Consider the following 18,013-nt stretch of genomic DNA (forward strand, 5'->3'; position numbering starts at 1 on the left):
ACCCCAAGGAAAGTCTCTTTTACTTTACCATGTCTTTACATCACTACTTATATTTGTCTAAGATCCTTCACATCTTCCCTAAGAGTTGCCTCTCTTGAGTTCCAGCTTCTGAACTCCAGGAGAAATGATACCCATTTTTTTTTTCCTGACTTATTATTAATAATGGGGGGGGGGGGTGTTTGTTTAAAGATGCTGCCTTCTCTTCAGGAGATAGTCCTGTGCCCCCAGAAAGAGATGGAAAATTTGTATTGACTTCAAATATGGTGATCACGTCCCAGCTGTGGCAGAAGACAAACTGCAGCCAAGTTGGATGAGCAATAGGCGGTATTGACTCTCACAGGATATATGCTGTAGAGAAGACCCGCTGCCTCTTGTTTTAATAAGTTCTATTATTATAGGACATATATTTAGCTTATTAAAAATTGCATAAAGGGGGAAGTATTCAGCATTGTTGGACTCAAGGAGGTTGTGTGCTATTTGTGCTCCAGGATGCTAACTGAAACTTCACAGCTTGGAAAATTGATCCCTGCTAGTCCAGTTCCACCAACTCAGTGGTAACAAAACATTCATGGTAGTGAGCTTCAGACACTATTGAGGCAGACTGGATATGAACCACAAGAGATAAACTCCAGTTCTTTCACTTGGCTCTTGCTTAGTTCCCACCGTGCAGTACCTTGCAACAGAATATATTGTGTAATTTTTTTTGTATCCCATACTGAGAACCAGTTTAAATTCTAAAATATTAAGAGATCTAAAAAATAAAATAAATCACTTGCTAGATGAAATTCAAAAGCAACGGATTTGAATATATTGGAAAGTGTAGTAATAGTATGAATATTTATGTTCTAATACTGTAGATTCACATGCATTGCATAGGGTGTACTAGCATTGGCAGCCTCAGTGTGCTGGTAAAGGGCACTCACTGCCCATGTTCTAAGCAGCAGAACTGATGTCATTCCCCATTTCCTTTTCCACTGTGAAAATTTTTTTCCCAGTGGGAAAAAGTCAGTTGCTTGAGGAATTCTGAGCAGACAACTGAGTTAGTATTTTATACAGAAAATTTGTGGACTCCCTGACTTGCAGGTGAAATGGAGGCTATCAGTTGCCCTTTCCCACATATTTCTGCATCTTTAGGCCAGCATGAGGGGCCTCACAAGGGAATAAACAAGGCACTTAAAATTTCTTTTTTTATTTCATTCTGAGGAGAAATTGCAGGTCAGACAATTCTTGAAGCAGAGTACTTTGTGTGAAGGAATAGTAATGTGTTTGGCAGTATAGTTAGAAACAGTAGTCCTGAAATTTTCTCTTAACTGTTTCATATCCTAGTACTAAGTATTCCAGTAGTTAGTTGAGAAGATAAAATTCTTAAACGTAAGTTTCGTAAGATTTGTCTTTTATTGTATCTTTTTCTTCTGCATAGAATTTTTGCATATATAAGTAGATTACTAAACAGTCACAATCCTTTTCTTACCCTGGAAGAGTAAGCAAGTAAAGCATGCCTCAGCTTTATTTTTTGTGAATTTTTACAATGAGAGTGGTGAAACACTGTAACAGGTTGCCCAGAGAAGTAGTAGATGTCCCATCCCTGGAGATATTCAAGGTCAGGTTGGATGGGGCAACCTGGTCTAGTTGAAGATGTCCATGCTTATTGCAGAGGGGTTGGACTAAATGACTTTAAATGTCCCTCACAACCAAAACCATACCATGATTTGTGTGGACTTATCATCTTTTCCCTGTGTTTGTCTTCTGGACCAATTCCTTCTCTTGTACTAATTAACTTGCAGTTTTAAGATGCAGTTTGAGGGCGCTTGTACTATTACTGGTAGTACACCTTTCTGGGCAGAATTTCAGACTTGGTTTTCTTTAGCTTGTTTACAAAGGTTTAAAGACTTCTTGAATGCATTTATAAGATGACTCCAGCTCTTTCTGAACTTAGACTTTAAATATGGGCCTTGAAGAATGAGTGTAAAATTTCTCAAGCCTAAATATGTGCTAGTGAAAGGGGAAGTTGGGAAATTTTCCAAATTTTCCTTTCACAGAAATGAATTAGAAATCCTAAATGAACCAGAAGACACTGAATGCCTTGCTGAAAAATGGTACTTCTAGATTTTGTTACTTCTGCTGCAGCTTGATCTGAACCAAATTATGACTTCGTACATCCAGTATGTATGTCAAGAAGAGGTAATGTGGTTGGAAATAGGTATCATGGAAACCATGCATGATTTTCCATTTCTGTATGCTTCCCCTCCCAACTTACTTAGTAGGTGGGTGGCATACGTCAATGAAAATCATTGCAGAATGGTAATCATTGTGCACTAATCACCCTTTGTGTCAACAAACTCCTAAATGTGATGATTGACTGCTTTGGTAGTAGTGAAATCCTGTGAGGACAATTAATTTTATCCAGAGGAATGATCGGTTTTCTGATTCAAAATGTCTTCCTAATACCTAATAGGTTGTGCAGTATGGACAGGCACTGCTTGTCCCAACCCAAGTGCAGATAAGTGTGAATGAACCGAAACACAGGTAAAAAGAAAATATCGTGTGTTCTGACAGACAGTGTGAGCTAGAAATGGGTTGATTAACTCCTTTATCACTGTAGGTTAAGAGTGTTTTGCTTTTACAACTAGCCTGAGTGTTTTCTTAGTAGTGATTGTTCTTTATAGCTGACACAGTATATAGTCTTTTTTAAAGGCTCGTATAGAAGATGGCATTGCTGGTTGTAGGTGGAAGAAAAGCTTGTATGTTGGGAAGTGTAAAGAAGACAGGCTTTGGCCAAGATTTCTGGAACACCAAAAGTCTGTGTGCCTACCAATTTGTAAATCTATGGAAATGCTTTGGCAAACTTTAATAAGTCCAGATAGATAGAGAACTGCAAATTGTGATGTGCAAGAAGACTGCACCAGAGGAACTTGATCTGTTTAGCCCAGGGAATAGAAGGTTGAGCATACCTTCCATTGAAGAGAGAATGGTGACAGATTGTAGCAAGCCCAGTTGCCTGCCTTCAGTTTGTTCACAAGCCTAAATTATGGAAAGGGCTACAAATGCAAATGAGCATGCAGATGTAAGAGTGTGCCAGCCCAGGTGGGACGTATTCACTTTCCTGACAACACTTTTTGCCTCATTAAACCTTGCTTGATGTGTGGAACATCATATAGTCATCTTCCTCTTATGTTCACTTCTCATCACAGCAGATACTGTGAAGAGTAAGGCTTAAAAATTGCACTTGAGTGCCGGTACGGTATGTGTCTATATATGCCTTCTCACTCTGATCCTTCCAACCTTGCTAGCAGAATAACATAGCTCAGCAGTGTATAATTAGCTTTCTGCTAACCTTTTAATAATTATTTGTTATGTCTCTTTACAAGATGTGTATTTTATTCCGCTTTATTCATGCTTTGTGTGGTCAATCTGCCACTTGTTGCTCCCTGTTCGGAAACTGTCTTGCAGATCTGTTAGACCATATAGTTAATTGAGGTAATTTAACATGTGCCTGCAGTTCTTACGGTAGACATTTCAAGGGCAGAGACACTGAAAATGCAACTCACTCCATTGTAGAAGTACAACTGTATTTTAGTAGAATGTAGTGATCTGTATTTTTATAGATCCACATGAGTTGTGTCATGTAAATCCAGCAGCTGAGACTTTTTAGCATGTGCTACTCTCATGTCCTCACATTTGCTTTTGGAAAAACATTCTTATTTTTTATGCAAGAAAATTCATAAGGCTGCCTATTTATTTTGAGCAGCGTGCAGCATGGCCACAGCACATTTTCACATTGTTCAACGATAGGTAACATACAGCTTCCTCTTTAGCAACAACCAGGTGTTCTTATATACATCAGTAGGCCTGGTGATTGCCAGGAGGCCATTGTAGTTTTTTCCGTTTTATATTGTGTTGAAATAGAGGCACAGAGCAATTAGATTTGCTTTTTGGCAGCTATTTAAAAACACATACAGTTTTCAAAGCTGAGAATTTGGATGAAGGTGGGCCTGTTTGTGCGATAAGTTGCTAGTCCTGTGTCCTGTAGACACATTAAATGAACTCTTGAGTCTATCTCTGCTAGAAAATACAGTTTATAGACTAAACTGATTTTTTCAGTTTTATTGCAAATCTTGGGAGCCTCTGAAGTCCTACAAGCCTTTCATCTGTATCCATTAAGAAAAACTATTCACATATTCAACCTCTTACCTTACTAAAACAATATGAATGTAAGCTACAAACTACTACGAGTGTCTGTTGTTTTTTAATCTGTTACAATTTGCTATTGTGCTTCCATTATTTCTCTTGAGACTGCAATACAATATTGTCTTTTACAGATATCCACATTGTAACTGAAGCAGTAATTGAGATTAGATAGTTTAGTGATTTATTAGCTCACTGCTGTGATAATTAATAACAAATAATTAAGGAGCCAGACAAGTTTTTCAGTGCTCTCTGGTCTGTAATCTCTAGTATGTCTTGCGTACCTAGGAAGGTTCTGATTCCAAAAGGCACTGATAATTTGAGATCCCAAGGCAAAAGAAATTTCTCTTCATGCTCTTCCTCCGCTTTACAAATAAGTATTTGAAAAAAAATCCAGATTATTTATTTAGAGTTTGCTATTTTTCCTGAGAGGAGGGCCTGAAGATTAAATGGTAAATTCAGTCCTCCATTTAGCTATACTTCTTGGTGATTTGTGTTTCATTAATTTATTTAGCTACATATCGTGAAATAAATAACTACTCCACTCTTGTGAGACTCCACCTGGAGCATTGTGTCCAATTCTGCAGTCCTCAACATAAGAAGGATATGGAACTGTTGGAATGGATCCAGAGAGGGCTACAAAGATGATTAGAGGGCTGGAGCACCTCTGCTGTGAGGACAGCATGAGAAGGTAGGGATTGTCCCCCAACCTGGAGAAGAGGAGGCTCTGGGAAGACCTTATAGTGGCCTTCCTGAAGGGGGCCACTGAACGGGGCCTGCAAGAAAGCTGGGGATGGACTTTCTACGAGAGCATGTAGTGATAGGATGAGGGGGAATGGCTTTAAAATGGAAGGGGGTAGATTAGAATAGACATTAGGAAGAAATTCTTCATGGTGAGGGTTGTGAGGCACTGGAACAGGGTGCCCAGAGAAATTGTGGGTTCCTCTCTCCCAGGAGGTGTTCAAGGTCCAGTTCTGTGCTGACACTTGAAATTATTCCCTCACCAGTGCATTGGGTTAAAGTCTTTCCCATTCCACAAATCCAGACTCATAAAAAAAGTCTGAAAGGTAGTTGCCGAAATTCACTTACAAAGTAGCATTGTGTTAAGTGACCTAGTCCACAAATTGTGATTTAGTATGCAGTAATGTTCACATGTAATGTCCTGCATTTGCCAGTATCAAAAGATCACTAGGAGGTTCTGGGATGACCTGAAAAAACAGAAAGGTTTTGTCTTTTAAACTGTATTATGAGCACAATTGTAATCCCTAACATTTCACCTCTTGGGCACAAATTTTGTTTCTGTGTCATTCTCTGGTTTCTAACTTATCCTAGTATCACATAGTGGCTCTAAGCTCTGTAGGTGCTTTCCCTGAGTTAATTCATTTATCTGACTGTCCAAAACAATGGATAGGCTTTGGCAGTATGCAGCAATCAGTGTGACCTGTTTAGCTTCAATTGAATTAAGTGTTTGATAATTATTTTAAAGATTGTGTTGGGAGCAGGGCACTGTGGCATTCAAGAACGGAACAAACATTCACAATAGGATTTTGGAGACTGCTGGTCTATTTGCAGATCTTAAAGGTGAAGGCTGCTACCGACCATGCCTTCAGGTCTGTCTGTATCTGTTGGTCTCTCTGTTCAAACCTCTGGATTTACCATTGTTTCACTCTTGTTTTCTATGCCATGGCTTTTCTTGATCAACTTAGAGGCAGACATTCACAAGTTTTGTAGTGTTTTGTGCTGACTCTGTGGGTTTGTTCAAGGTGGTAGGATCTAAAGGGAAGCTCAAGACCTAATCACTTATGGCATTGTTTTCAAATATTTTGTTTCTCCCGGGTTTTCTTCAATGTTTTTATGGGAATGATTTTAGCATTAGCATTTTAAAGTATTGATTGATTGTGATTCATGGGAGGACAAAATAAAGGGGATTGGAAAAAGGTCGATTGCTTCTCCTTGTTTTTTCAGTAACTCCTAACATTGTAGTATTTTCACTGGAATTATTCTGGCTGTCTTATTTCTACGTAATGTTAGTGTTCGGCTTTCCAGATATAATCTGATAATTGGGGTTGTTTTTTTGCCCTTCTCCTATGCAAAGGGAGAACTATTAGTTTAGTGTAATTTTCCCACAGTTTTAGGAAAAATTACTATATGATGAATTTTAATTTTCTAGATTTCTTACTCCTATCTGCTAGATCTGAGTATTGGTAGGTCTACCTGCCCGTAAATTAGAATACTACAGTGCCAATTCTGTGTTGAAGGTGGCAACGTGCTTGTATTGGGAATTTGGCCAATCATTCGGAGTGTTAAAAACCCATTTACTTGTAATGTCTTATATGCTGGTAATAGTGGGAGAGATTGCGTGTGGGTGGATAATTGCTTAAAGCAGACAGTACTTCATTCCAGAGAGGTGGGTATGTCTTAGAAAACGTTGGCAGTATTTTGAAAATGAATAGTCACTAATTCACTGCTGCCAGATAGTGCTTTCATCTGAGGCACATCTGCAGCCACCAGTTCAGAAAAGGCTCTCACTAGGCACTGCTAGACTTTTTATGTACTAAGACTTTCAGCATTTTGTCTATTTACAACTAGAGGACACAAGTGAACCACATGCACCAACCACATCCATCTCAGTATTTCTACTTTATCCAATTGCACTTTACTGTGCGAAATAATCTTCCTTCATGAAAGTGCAATTTGTGTTTTGAGGAAGCTTGTTTACATAAAACTCACACATTCTTTTGAGGAGGAAGACTGGAAGAAGGCTAGTGTCACCCCTGTCTACAAGAAAGAAGGACTCAGGAAATTATAGGCCCATCAGTCTTACTTCCATCCTTGGAAAAGTTATGGAATTAATCCTTCTGGGGTTTATCACAAGTCAAATGAAACACGTGACTGGAAAAGCCTGCACAGATTCAGCACAGACAAATTGCGCTTGACAAACCCGATCATCTTCTACAACAAAACAACCTACTTTGTTGATGTGGGGTTAACAGTGGACATTGCCTACCTGGATTTGACAACTTTTGATATGCTTTCCCACAGCCTCCTTCTAGAGAAGCTGATTGATTATGGTCTAGACAAGTGGTCTGTGCTGTGGACGGGGAACTGGCTGCCAGGCTACAGGCAGAGGATGGTAGTAAATAGCTCCTTTCCAAACTGGTAACCTGTCACAGGTGAGGTCCGCCAGGGATCAGTGTTGGGCACTACACTGTTTATCTTCATAAGTGATCTGGATGATGGGATCAAGCATACCTAGCAAAGTTTGCCAGTGATACCAAATTGAGTGGGAAAGTGGGCGCTTTGGAAAGGAGAGCCACCCTGCAAGAAGACCTGAATGGACTGGAAGAGTGAGCTAACAAGAACCTTATGAAGTTCAACAAAACCAAGTGTAAGGTCTTGTGCCTGGGAAAACATAATCCAGAAGTGTAGCACAGGGTACCCAGCTGAGGAGCACCTCTGTGGAAAGGAACATGAGGGTCCTAGTGGATAACAAGTTCAATGTGAGCAACCAGTGTGCTGTTCTGGCAAAGAAAGCCATCTGGATGCCAGGCTGCATCGACAAGGACATTACCAGCAGAAATAAAGATGTCTTTATCCCACTACTCAGTGCTTGTAAGGGCACACCTGAAATATTGTGTTCAATTTTGGTCCTTGCTATACAAAACAGATGTGGACAGGCTGGAGAGAGTACAGAGAAGGGCCACAAAGATGATCAAAGGACTAGGAGGCCTGCCGTATGAGGAAAGGCTGAGAGAACTGAGTTTGTTCAGCCTTGAGAAAAAAAAGTTTAGGGGAGACCTTATCACCATATACCAGTATTTACTGGCTACAAAGAAGATGGAGACTTCCTTTTTAAAAGCAGTGACAGAGAATGGACAAGGTGTGGGAGCAGTTCAAAGACTAAGATAAAAGCATGAAGCTGATGCCCAGTGTGTCAGAATAGACATGATTAAAAGACTGGGTGTTCCACACAAGACACACAGAATAATGAGTCTTGACTGTGTGAGAAAGTCAAGCTGGGAAAACCCGCTTTGGAATGTGTGGGAGTAAGGATGTGACTGAAGACAGTCACAAGTGGGGCTGTTTGGCTTCATAGTTCAGGAACAGAAGAACTGTAGAAATTTGCTTGAAAAAGAGGAGCTAGTGCACTTTCCTAAATTTGCTTCTGCATACTGTTCTGATTAAAAGAATATACTTAGAGAAAAACTGTGAGGTCTCGTTCTCCTTTATTGCCACGCAAGAGGCAATGGGTAAAGGTTGCTTCTGGGGAAATTCTGATTGGACACAAGGAAAATTTTTCACAATGAGAACAATCAGCCATTGGAATGATCTCCTCAGGGTAGTGGTGGATTTCCCAATATTAGACAGTTTTAAGTATTGGCTGTAGAGGGTGTTGAGCCAACTTGTCTGTACTGTGTTCAGACCAGATGATCCTTGAAGTCCTTCCAAACCTGGTATTCTATGATTCTATGAAAACAGAAAGAAGAGAAGAAGAGGTTGAGAGAGTTCCTCCACAGTCTTTCATAATAGACCTCAGATGCCTTTTAAAGTTTTCTTAAGAAGTACTTGCAAGATTACAAGAGGCTCTGGCAGCCTACAAAGGAGGAAAGTATCTCATCTGATTTATCAACCTGTGTCTTCCTAATACACATCAGTAAAGACTTAGCAATAGAAGTAGAAGCAGCATTAGATCTAATACTTCTCAATGTTTTCATAAATTTAAATCCCAACTCAACATTCTGCGCATCAGTGGCTAACACTGTGACAAAAACCAGCTGAGAATAAAAATAGAAATGTTCCATTAGTTTCTGTTGTTGGGTGTGAAGTGAAAAATGCACTCTATTGAAAAAGGGAACAGTAACCAAGAGCACTTGTTTACAACTTATCCATGAAAACTTAATTATTCCACCTTTGAGAAGTCCTTGTAGCCTTGTCTGATCCTACCTGACTAAATAGATACACTGCGTTATGTCCCTTTACAGCACAAACTTTCTCCTTTTTTCTTTTTCTTGTCTGTTCAGTGGATATTAGTTTATCCCCAACATTTACAAATAAAACATTCACAAAAAATCTTTTAGTTGCTTCTACTCACTTTTTGATGGAAAACATAGCTAATAGCTACAAATTAAAGATCAGGTTGTCAGGAAGGAAGGAATTGCAGGTGTGAATTTGAGATTTTTTTCTCTTGAATGCAAACAGTCAAAGGATTCTAAAGGGAAATCTCTTAGAGAATTCAAATTGCCTAGGAATTATTCATAACAATTGCCACCAGCTTAAAATATCGTCTGAGAGTTCAGATACACATTCATTTGTGTGACAAGGTCCCAAAAAAAATCTTTAGTGTCTAATATAGAAAAATGGAGATACTGTGAACACTCTGCACATGATACAGACATAAAGAATACATTCAAAATTAAGACATGTTGAAGCTTTATGAAATTCTTTCAAGTAAGGACTCACTATTACTGAGAAGAGAAACAAGTCTGTCTTTCTTTAGCATGTGCAAGGAACAGCATGTGTCTTCTTTATGTAAGCTGTCCCGGAAGAAATAATTCCTCTCAAGTCAGTTTTTTATATCCGGTGAGTCTAATTTCTATGCACAACAACCGATTATGATACCTATCTTCTCTCCACTTCTTTCTGCAAATACAATAAGCTGTTTTCTTCCTATATTTTCTGTAAAGGAAGTTCTCTTCTCATGAGCCATTCTCTCAGCCTGCTTGTGATATCAAATATGGCTTTATCTGCTTTTTTATCAAGGTCCTTAAGACTAAGTTTAATTTTAACATCCCTAAGAATCTGGGAACTTAATCTGTCATATGTAGAAGTATATCCAGAAATGGTCTTGGCTTTTACAAACGCTGGATTTTCTTCTTTACTTAGAGGAAAGGGTCTGGGAAAGGATCTACACCAAAATCAGTTTGACTCACTGACAAACTAGAATACTGGCAGATTACATGCTGAGGAAGTCTTTATTTTGCAGCCAGGAGTCAACCATACAAAATGAAACTCAGTAAAGTATTTTTCAAGAATAGCCAAAGAATATTTTTTGTTAATACTCAGCCCTTTAGTCTTCATCAAGATTCTAGCACTTGATATATCTTTTCCTTTGATGCTGTGAGGTATTGGTTTTCTCATCTCAAGGAACAATCAGGTAGGCACTTCAGATGTTCTAACATCTTTTCAAAAGCAAAGTCAGTTATAATGCTTTTTTTTTTTTTACTGAAAGGTGTTGCCTAGTAATCTGAGCATAGTGTTTTAAATGTCAACATTTCAAGAATCTTCTATGCATTCCTGATAGATCCCAACTATTGTCTTGAACAAATCATACAGTGTTTTTGCCTGTATCTCTGAAGAAAAAGGTCCCGCTTGCTTACAAGATTTTCTGGTTATACTTAAACAAAAATTAATCTGTCCTGTAAAATCCAAAATTAATGTGGTTGGTGGGGGGTGGAGGGATGAGAGAGGGAGGGTACACTTTTTAGAGTTTAAAAGAAACTTGGAAAATTATTTCAATTTGTTAGGTAGTCTTCAGTAACTGTATATGTGCAATCTCTTACTTCGAACAACTATATCTCCTTCCAGTAAGGGGTATGCTTCCTGACTCTTACAGCTCATCATGTGGTAAGAATACTTATGCAGGCAGCTACCAGGAAAGAGCAGAAAAACCTAGTTCATTTTCTAGAACAACTCCATTATAAAAGCCTCTTTTGAGCAAAACTCATCTTACAGAATGAATTATTAGTTTCTGAAGAAAAGTTTCAGTTTCTCCTTTTTTTTCTTGGCCATTTCGAAAGCAAGCTGAACTTCCAGCCTTTTGGCCTAAAATAGTTTCACAAGGATCTTGTTGAGGAAATTTTAAAAAAGAAATCCCTTGCAAATAATTTCAAAAAACATAAAAAGTGTAGCTTTCAGGCATTTTCTTTGAAAGCCAAGCCTGTTAGGGTTTTTATTTATTTCTCATCCCGCTCCTCCTTTTTTTCCCAATTAAGATCCAAAACCAGAACTTAAACTGAAAACTTCTAACTTGACAGAAAGCTGCTTCTTAAAGAAAAACTGAGGTGTTTGGCTGTAAAGTTTTGACTAGCTACTCACCTTAGCTAACCGACCTTTGTTGTTGGACGTTAAACACAGGCTACTCAGTTGTACAGTTTAATAACTTAGAGATATTCTGCAGATATTGCTGCACTGATAGCCTAAAAACTAAACTGAGTAGAAACTGAATAAAGGCCAGCTACCACCCATTCCAGTGATGAAAAACAACAGGAACAGCCTTGAAAGAGCCCTGCTTATAGTGTCTCTTTCATGCTACTTCCTTCCCAAAAAGAACAGAAGACCCAGACCCCTGTAGCACTTCTTGCAGGCATATTCATACTCCCATTCCTGGTAAACTGTCATTCGAATGCTTTCATTCTGCATAAGGAGAGTTGCTGTACTGATTTCTCTTTACAAAATGCTTATTCTTACTGCAGAAGACACAGACATACAAACACAAGACATATAAACACAAGCTATTAAGATGGAGCATCTCATCCACCTGTTTAAAACAGATGGAATTTCTCATTTCTTCAAAGGGGATGGGGGTGGGAAAGAAAGGGAGAAAACTCAAACAAACAAACCAACATACAAAAAATAAGGGAAAGAAAATTCACTGATGAATAAAACGCCACCATCTCCACACAATAGCAATCCAAAGTAATGCTACTTGCAATAAATCATCAAATTAATTTACTTTACTAATAGCTGTTAGACGTTCCAATCTAAGGAGATTATAGCCATGGAGAAGCACTGCACTTACATTATTTTGCATTATGTGCTGCAGGCTACTATTGAAATGCAGTACCTACACTAAGCAGTAAATTTGCCTTGCAACTCTTTAGAGGTGCGTAGTTGCAATGTTGAGTGCATATGAGAAAATGAATAGAACTAAGTCCATAATTTATCACAAGAGTGTATCACATGATCAAAATGTGAGGTTGTCTTCTCTTAACAAAAGGGAAGGCAGTTTTCCATTTAGAACGAAGGAATTGCAAAATAAATAATAAAATCCTTGCTTTGCAAAAAAAAGTGAAACATGCAGTAGAATTATAATAAGCTTATCAAGGCCAGATTACAACTCAAGATGCCTGAGGTTGGAGCATTATTTCCGAGTGAGGATGAAAATCTTTTTGCTTCTATTCAATTATGTGTTTGACTTCAGAAATTCACAGTGACATCCATTACAAGTACTCTAGTAAAACTCCAACAGCATTCACCACACAGGATCCAAAGAAAAAGTTCCCAGAAATCCTTAGGTTTACACCTGTTTGACAATATTTATCCAAAATATTTTTCTCTTCATGTTATAGCTTTCAACAAACTATACAGAATTGCGATGCCTTAACCAGAGTAAATTAGACTAATGGGATTCTTTTCATTTTAACAACTCGTTTACTAATATTTCAATAAGCACTAGATAATTTTGTTGTGAGCATTACTGATATTAAATCACAGTTTGCAGACTAGGTCACTTACCACAATGCTACTTTGTAAGTGAATTTCGGCAGTCTTTTTTCAGACATTTTAAGAATCTTGATTACTGCAATAGAAATGATTTTATTCCAAAACGCTAGTGAGGGAATAATTTCAGGTGTCAGCCCAAGGGAACTGGATTCTTAGAAATTCAGTCAGTAAGCACTTTGTCAGCACACAAGGGACTCATTCCATATAATCACGGAATCATTGAATCATAGAATCATAGAATGGTTTGAGCTGGAAGAGACATTAAAAATCATCTAATTCCACCACTTCGGTCATGGGCAGGGAGACCTCCTACTACACGAGGTTGCTCAAGGCCCCATTCAACCAGACCCTGAACACTTCCTGGGAGGGGATTCACAACTTCTCTGGGCACCCTGTTCCAGTGCCTCACCACCCTTACCATGAAGAATTTCTTCCTACACTCTAATCCAAATCTTCCCCCTTCCAATTTAAAGCCATTCCCCTCATCCTGTCACTACATGTCTTTGTAAAATGTCCCTCCCCAGCTTTCTTGTAGTCCCCCTTTCAGGTGCTGGAAGGTCACTGTACAGTCTCCTCGGGGCCTCCTCTTCTCCAGGCTGGGAGACAACCCCAACCCTCTCAAGCTGTCCTCATAGCAGAGGTGCTCCAGCCCTCTGATTGTCTTTGTAACCCTTCTCTGGACCCATTCCAACAGTTCCATATCCTTATATTGGGGACTGCAGAACTGCATACAATACTCCAGATGGGGTCTCACGAGAGCAGAGTAGAGAGAGAGAACCCCTTCCCTCGACCTGCTGGCCACGCTTCTTTTGATGCAGCCCAGAATACCCTTGGCCTTCTGGGCTGTGAGTGCGCATTGCTAGCTCATGCCAAGCTTCTCATCAGTCTGCATGCCCAAGTCCTTCACTGCAGGGCTGCTCTCGATCAGATTGTCCCCATCATGTATTGAAAGCGTGGGTGGCCCCAACCCAGTGTAGGACCTTGCACTTGGCCTCATTGGGCCTCATGACATTCACACACACCCACCTCTCTAGGCTGTCCAGGTCCCCCTGGATGACATCCCATCCTTCTGGTGTGGCAACTGCACCACTCAGCTTGGTGTCATCTGCAAACTTGTTGAGGGTGCACTCCATCTTGAAGTCTATATCATTGATGAAAATGTTAAACAGCACTGGACCCCTAATGGACACTGCTTGTCACAGATCTCCATTTGGATGTGGAGCCCATGACCACTACTCTCTGAATTTGACCGTCCATCCTTACCCACCAAAGAGTCCACCCATCAAATCCAAATATCTCCAATTTAGAGAGAAGAATTTTGTTGGGGACCGTGTCAAAGGCTTTACAGAAGTCCTGATAGATTACACCCATAGATTACACCCACTGCTTTTCCTGTGTACACTGATGTGGTCACCCCACCATAGAAAGGGGTGATGTTGTCACCTCATCACAGAAAGCCACTATGTTAATCAGGCAGGTGAAGCCATACTGGCTGTCTTGAATCACATCCCTGTCCTCTGTGTGCTTTAGCATAGCTTCTAGGAGGATCTATGCCATGATCTTCCCAGGCACAGAGGTGAGGCTGACAGGTCAGTGGTTCCCAGGATCCTCTTGTACCCTTTTTAAAAATGGGCACAATGTTGCCCTTCTTCCACTCACCAGGTGCCTCTCCTGACTGCCATGTCTTGACAACTACATCATCCACTTCCCTCAGGACTCTGGGATGCATCTCATCAGATCCCATAGACTTACACACATTCTAATTCTTGAGGTGGTCACAAACCTGATCTTCCCTCACAATGGGAGGGGCTATTCACCCCTGGTCCCCATCTTGGTGTCCATTGACCCAGGAGGGGTTAGGAGAGTGGTTGTCACTGAATGCTGAGGCAAAAAAAGTTGAGTTCTTTAGCCTTCTCCTCATCTATTCATACAACAAACTATGTCACTGGTTTTGTTCATCAGTGGGGGTACAGTTTTCTGGTTGACATCAATCAGCTGTGAATTTTTACAGAAAACATGACTGATGGCCTCATGTCATTCCACATCAGAAACTGGGTACCACATGTTCCAGATCTTATTATTAAGCTTCCTAAATCACGCTTTTGCCAAAGAGTTATTCTATAACTTTCCTAGGGTCTGAAGTAAGACTGATGGGCCCATAATTTTCTTGATCCTCCCAAATCTCCACGACTTTTGATGTAGCTTTTAACCCAGTGAATACCACTTTTGTAATCTGCCAGCACTCTGGAGACCTCCAGAAACAAACATCATATTTGTATATAAAAAAGTACTGTATCACAAGGAAATAATATTTTATTTTCATAGAATGAAAGAGTAATTCAATTGGAAGACAACTCATATGGTCATCAGGTCAAACCTCCTTTGCAAAGCAGATTCAGCTCCAGGTTGCTCAGAGGTCGGTACAGTTATGTTTTGAAAAATTCCAAGGATTAAAACTTCTACAGCATAACCTCTCTAGGCAAAGTCTTCCAGTTTTTGTTACAGTGTTTGTTTTAAAATCATTCTGATTTTTGGATGCCAAAGACACCAAAGATGTTTTTCAAAGGCACCAAAAAGTCTCTGCAGATGTATGAAAATGATGTGTGAAGAATGACTAGAAAAGAAAGGAATCAAGTATGTCACTGAATCTGTAGCATTGTATCTCGCTTTCAGATAGGAAAAGAAAAAAGCTTAGGATCATGGGTGACTGCCTGGAAAAAAACCTCTGGTGTCAGAATTTTCTCTGATGTTGCCTCTTCATGCAGAGAAAGAATGAAGAGACTGATCTGCTTTAAGCCAATTTCTGCATCTTCCAGCAGAAAGATGACTTCTGCCATTTGGTTCACTCTTCATTGTCGTGATCCAGTCACTTACTTTTTCATTCTGGCTGTAATCTTCGTGTGGGAGTGAAAAGGGCATGTTGATGACATTTATACATTTTCATGGCAATGTACCTATACTTCTGGAACAACATCAGTATTTTGAGGCCCCCATGGCACCCCAAATTCAGATACACAGAATTGAATGGGAAATCATCTTCCTACTGGAGCTGACAGGCCAGAAGTAACAGAGTGGAACTTTCTCCCACCTGGAAATTACGTGGGAATATTCCCACAGAATGGCAACAGGTCAGCTCTCTAGCAGATTTCTCCAGAAGGTGGAAGTGCATTTGAATAAGTCTTGGAGTTGTGGTTTTCAATTTCTGCCACCCCTGCAGTCTTTGGCTGAAATAAAATTAAACTAACCTGTTCATTCACAGCAAACTAATGCTGTGATGCTTCTTAGAGCTATTGCTCCAGACTTTCAACAAAATTATATCATTGCATACATTAATTTCAACTGAGAGAAACTACTTGAACTTTGGACATTTACAGGTGACCTCCATTGTGTGAGGTAGGCCAGAGGCTCAATGGGTTTTGCCCTTCTTTGATTTGGACTTCTCCAAGCAAGTATGGCTGTCTGTCGCATTTTTGGTGTGAAATCCTTATGGTGAAATAATGTATGACTGCCCCAAAAAACAGAGCTTTTCTATCTTGTTTTCCAGTTTTACTGATTTCTAGCTGTGGATAAGAACAGCAGCAATTTGTGAATTCAATGATGTCTTTAATATAAAGTTTTTTCCAAGAATTTAAAATTTTCTACTGAGCATGTCTCTCAAGACCCTACTCAAAAACATTCTTGTAGCCCATTAAAGATAACTGCAGCAACAGTTCTTATGTTGGGCTGTGTAAACACAGGCCTTAGTTTTTGTTCCCAAAGAGCCTGTGCTTGAGCTTGTCCTGATTTCCAAATCAAAAGGGAAAGGCATTTATTGACTTTTAAGTCTCGTTTCTTCCGGATATACCAGCTTTTTGCAGTGGAAAAGGATCAGTGGAACCAAACTTCTGTTTTGAGGATTTAAAAAATTCCTGAAATGCTGAGGGAAATTCTCCTTGCTTACTGTACTGAGAAGCTGATTAATTATTTGTTTCCATTGTCTTCAGCCTCCTTGTTTCAAAGGCCATTCAAAGTACTGAATGATCAAATTATCTGCAAATAATCAGGGCACCTAACACGTACTTCCCGGTGCAGTTACATGCTTAAAGCGGTTGCTATTTTTTGAAAAAATATTTGTTAACTATTGTAGAAGTTTCCTCTCTGTACTGTTTAGTAAATTATGAACGTAGTGTGTTCTGATTTCTTTGTCTTCTATTGTGTCTGTATGAACAGAAGATGCAGGACTTCCATCTCTGATTTTATCATTGTCATCTGCTCCCATTCCCTCCCCTTCCACCTTCCCCACCCCTCAACCTCCTCCCCGACAATATTTCCTGATAGTTCTTTTTCCAATTACTGACGTGTATCTTTCATTTGGACATAAAGCAATAAAGAATTGCTTTCTGCTTAGGGAGTTGGTTTGATTTTAAACGATAGAGATAAAAGCACTTTATCTGAACTGGTAATTTGTTTTTTAGATCCACATAATTTTTCCTGTTATTTACCTAATGTTGGAAGTGTCTTTATCCTCAGAATCCAAAGGGCTATAACTCTGAGCTTTTAGCTAGCCTGCTTCTAAAGGAAGATACGTGGTCCTCAGCCTGGCTTTTTAGGCCAATTAAATTGGGGTGGTTCATTCTAGGTTGCAAACCTCCTCACTCAAATCCATGGGTTTCACAATAATCCTAAGCGGGTCTCTGTGTGGAGCCTGGGTTAGTGCAGACTAACCAGAAATAGTAGATTGAGGCTTGCGTTCAGCCACCCCTCTAGAGTTCAACATTGCAGGCAATTGCAGGAGTTAGCTAAACCAAATGGAGAATCCTAGTCAATGCTGTTGCATGCATCCAGGGTCTTCTTAAAATCTTCTGATGCTGTCCAGATCTTTGCAACAGCTCTTGTCTGTTTAATGACATTCAAAACTGTTTACTATTTATGAACACCATAAGTCATTTAAACATTCTTCTCAAATATGGGCTGAATGTGGGTTTATCTTATTATTGGATGCTTACCTTAATTTACTGGTTTTGTGAGTACTGCTACATTTCTGTCTTTTCTATTTTTCTGTTTCAGAATACAACACATTTTCAAATGCATTGAATAAATGCTGCGGTCAAAATGAGAGTTCTGTGTTCAGTCAGAGAACAGATGAAGCATCTGTGGCTCATTATTTTTAGGTAGTGAAATTCAGTGACAGTTTGTGAAATCTGTTACTGTTGTTTGCCTGACCTTAGTCACCAGGTCAGTTAGAAGGGTAGCTTAGGTTTATTCAGAGGGTGGTCGAGACCGAGGTAATTTAAGTACCGAGTATTTTAGGGCAAGATTGATAGAAAACGGCTTTTATAGTTTTCCT

General features: G+C 39.5%; 1 long non-coding RNA gene across 2 annotated transcripts in view; it reads left to right on the forward strand.

Annotated features, from left to right (window-relative positions):
• Positions 1–18,013, forward strand: part of LOC128850328 (uncharacterized) — a 30,302-nt gene that overhangs the window by 2,398 nt on the left and 9,891 nt on the right. Inside the window, exon 2 of one of the 2 annotated variants that reach the window (XR_008447637.1) lies at positions 17,734–17,837. This is a non-coding gene — a long non-coding RNA (uncharacterized LOC128850328). Of the gene's footprint in view, positions 1–13,447; positions 17,838–18,013 lie in introns of those variants that run through there. The other variant, XR_008447636.1, reaches the window with a different exon arrangement.

The sequence above is a fragment of the Cuculus canorus genome, chromosome Z (genome assembly GCF_017976375.1).
Source record: "Cuculus canorus isolate bCucCan1 chromosome Z, bCucCan1.pri, whole genome shotgun sequence".
In the NCBI taxonomy this organism is placed as follows: domain Eukaryota; kingdom Metazoa; phylum Chordata; class Aves; order Cuculiformes; family Cuculidae; genus Cuculus; species Cuculus canorus.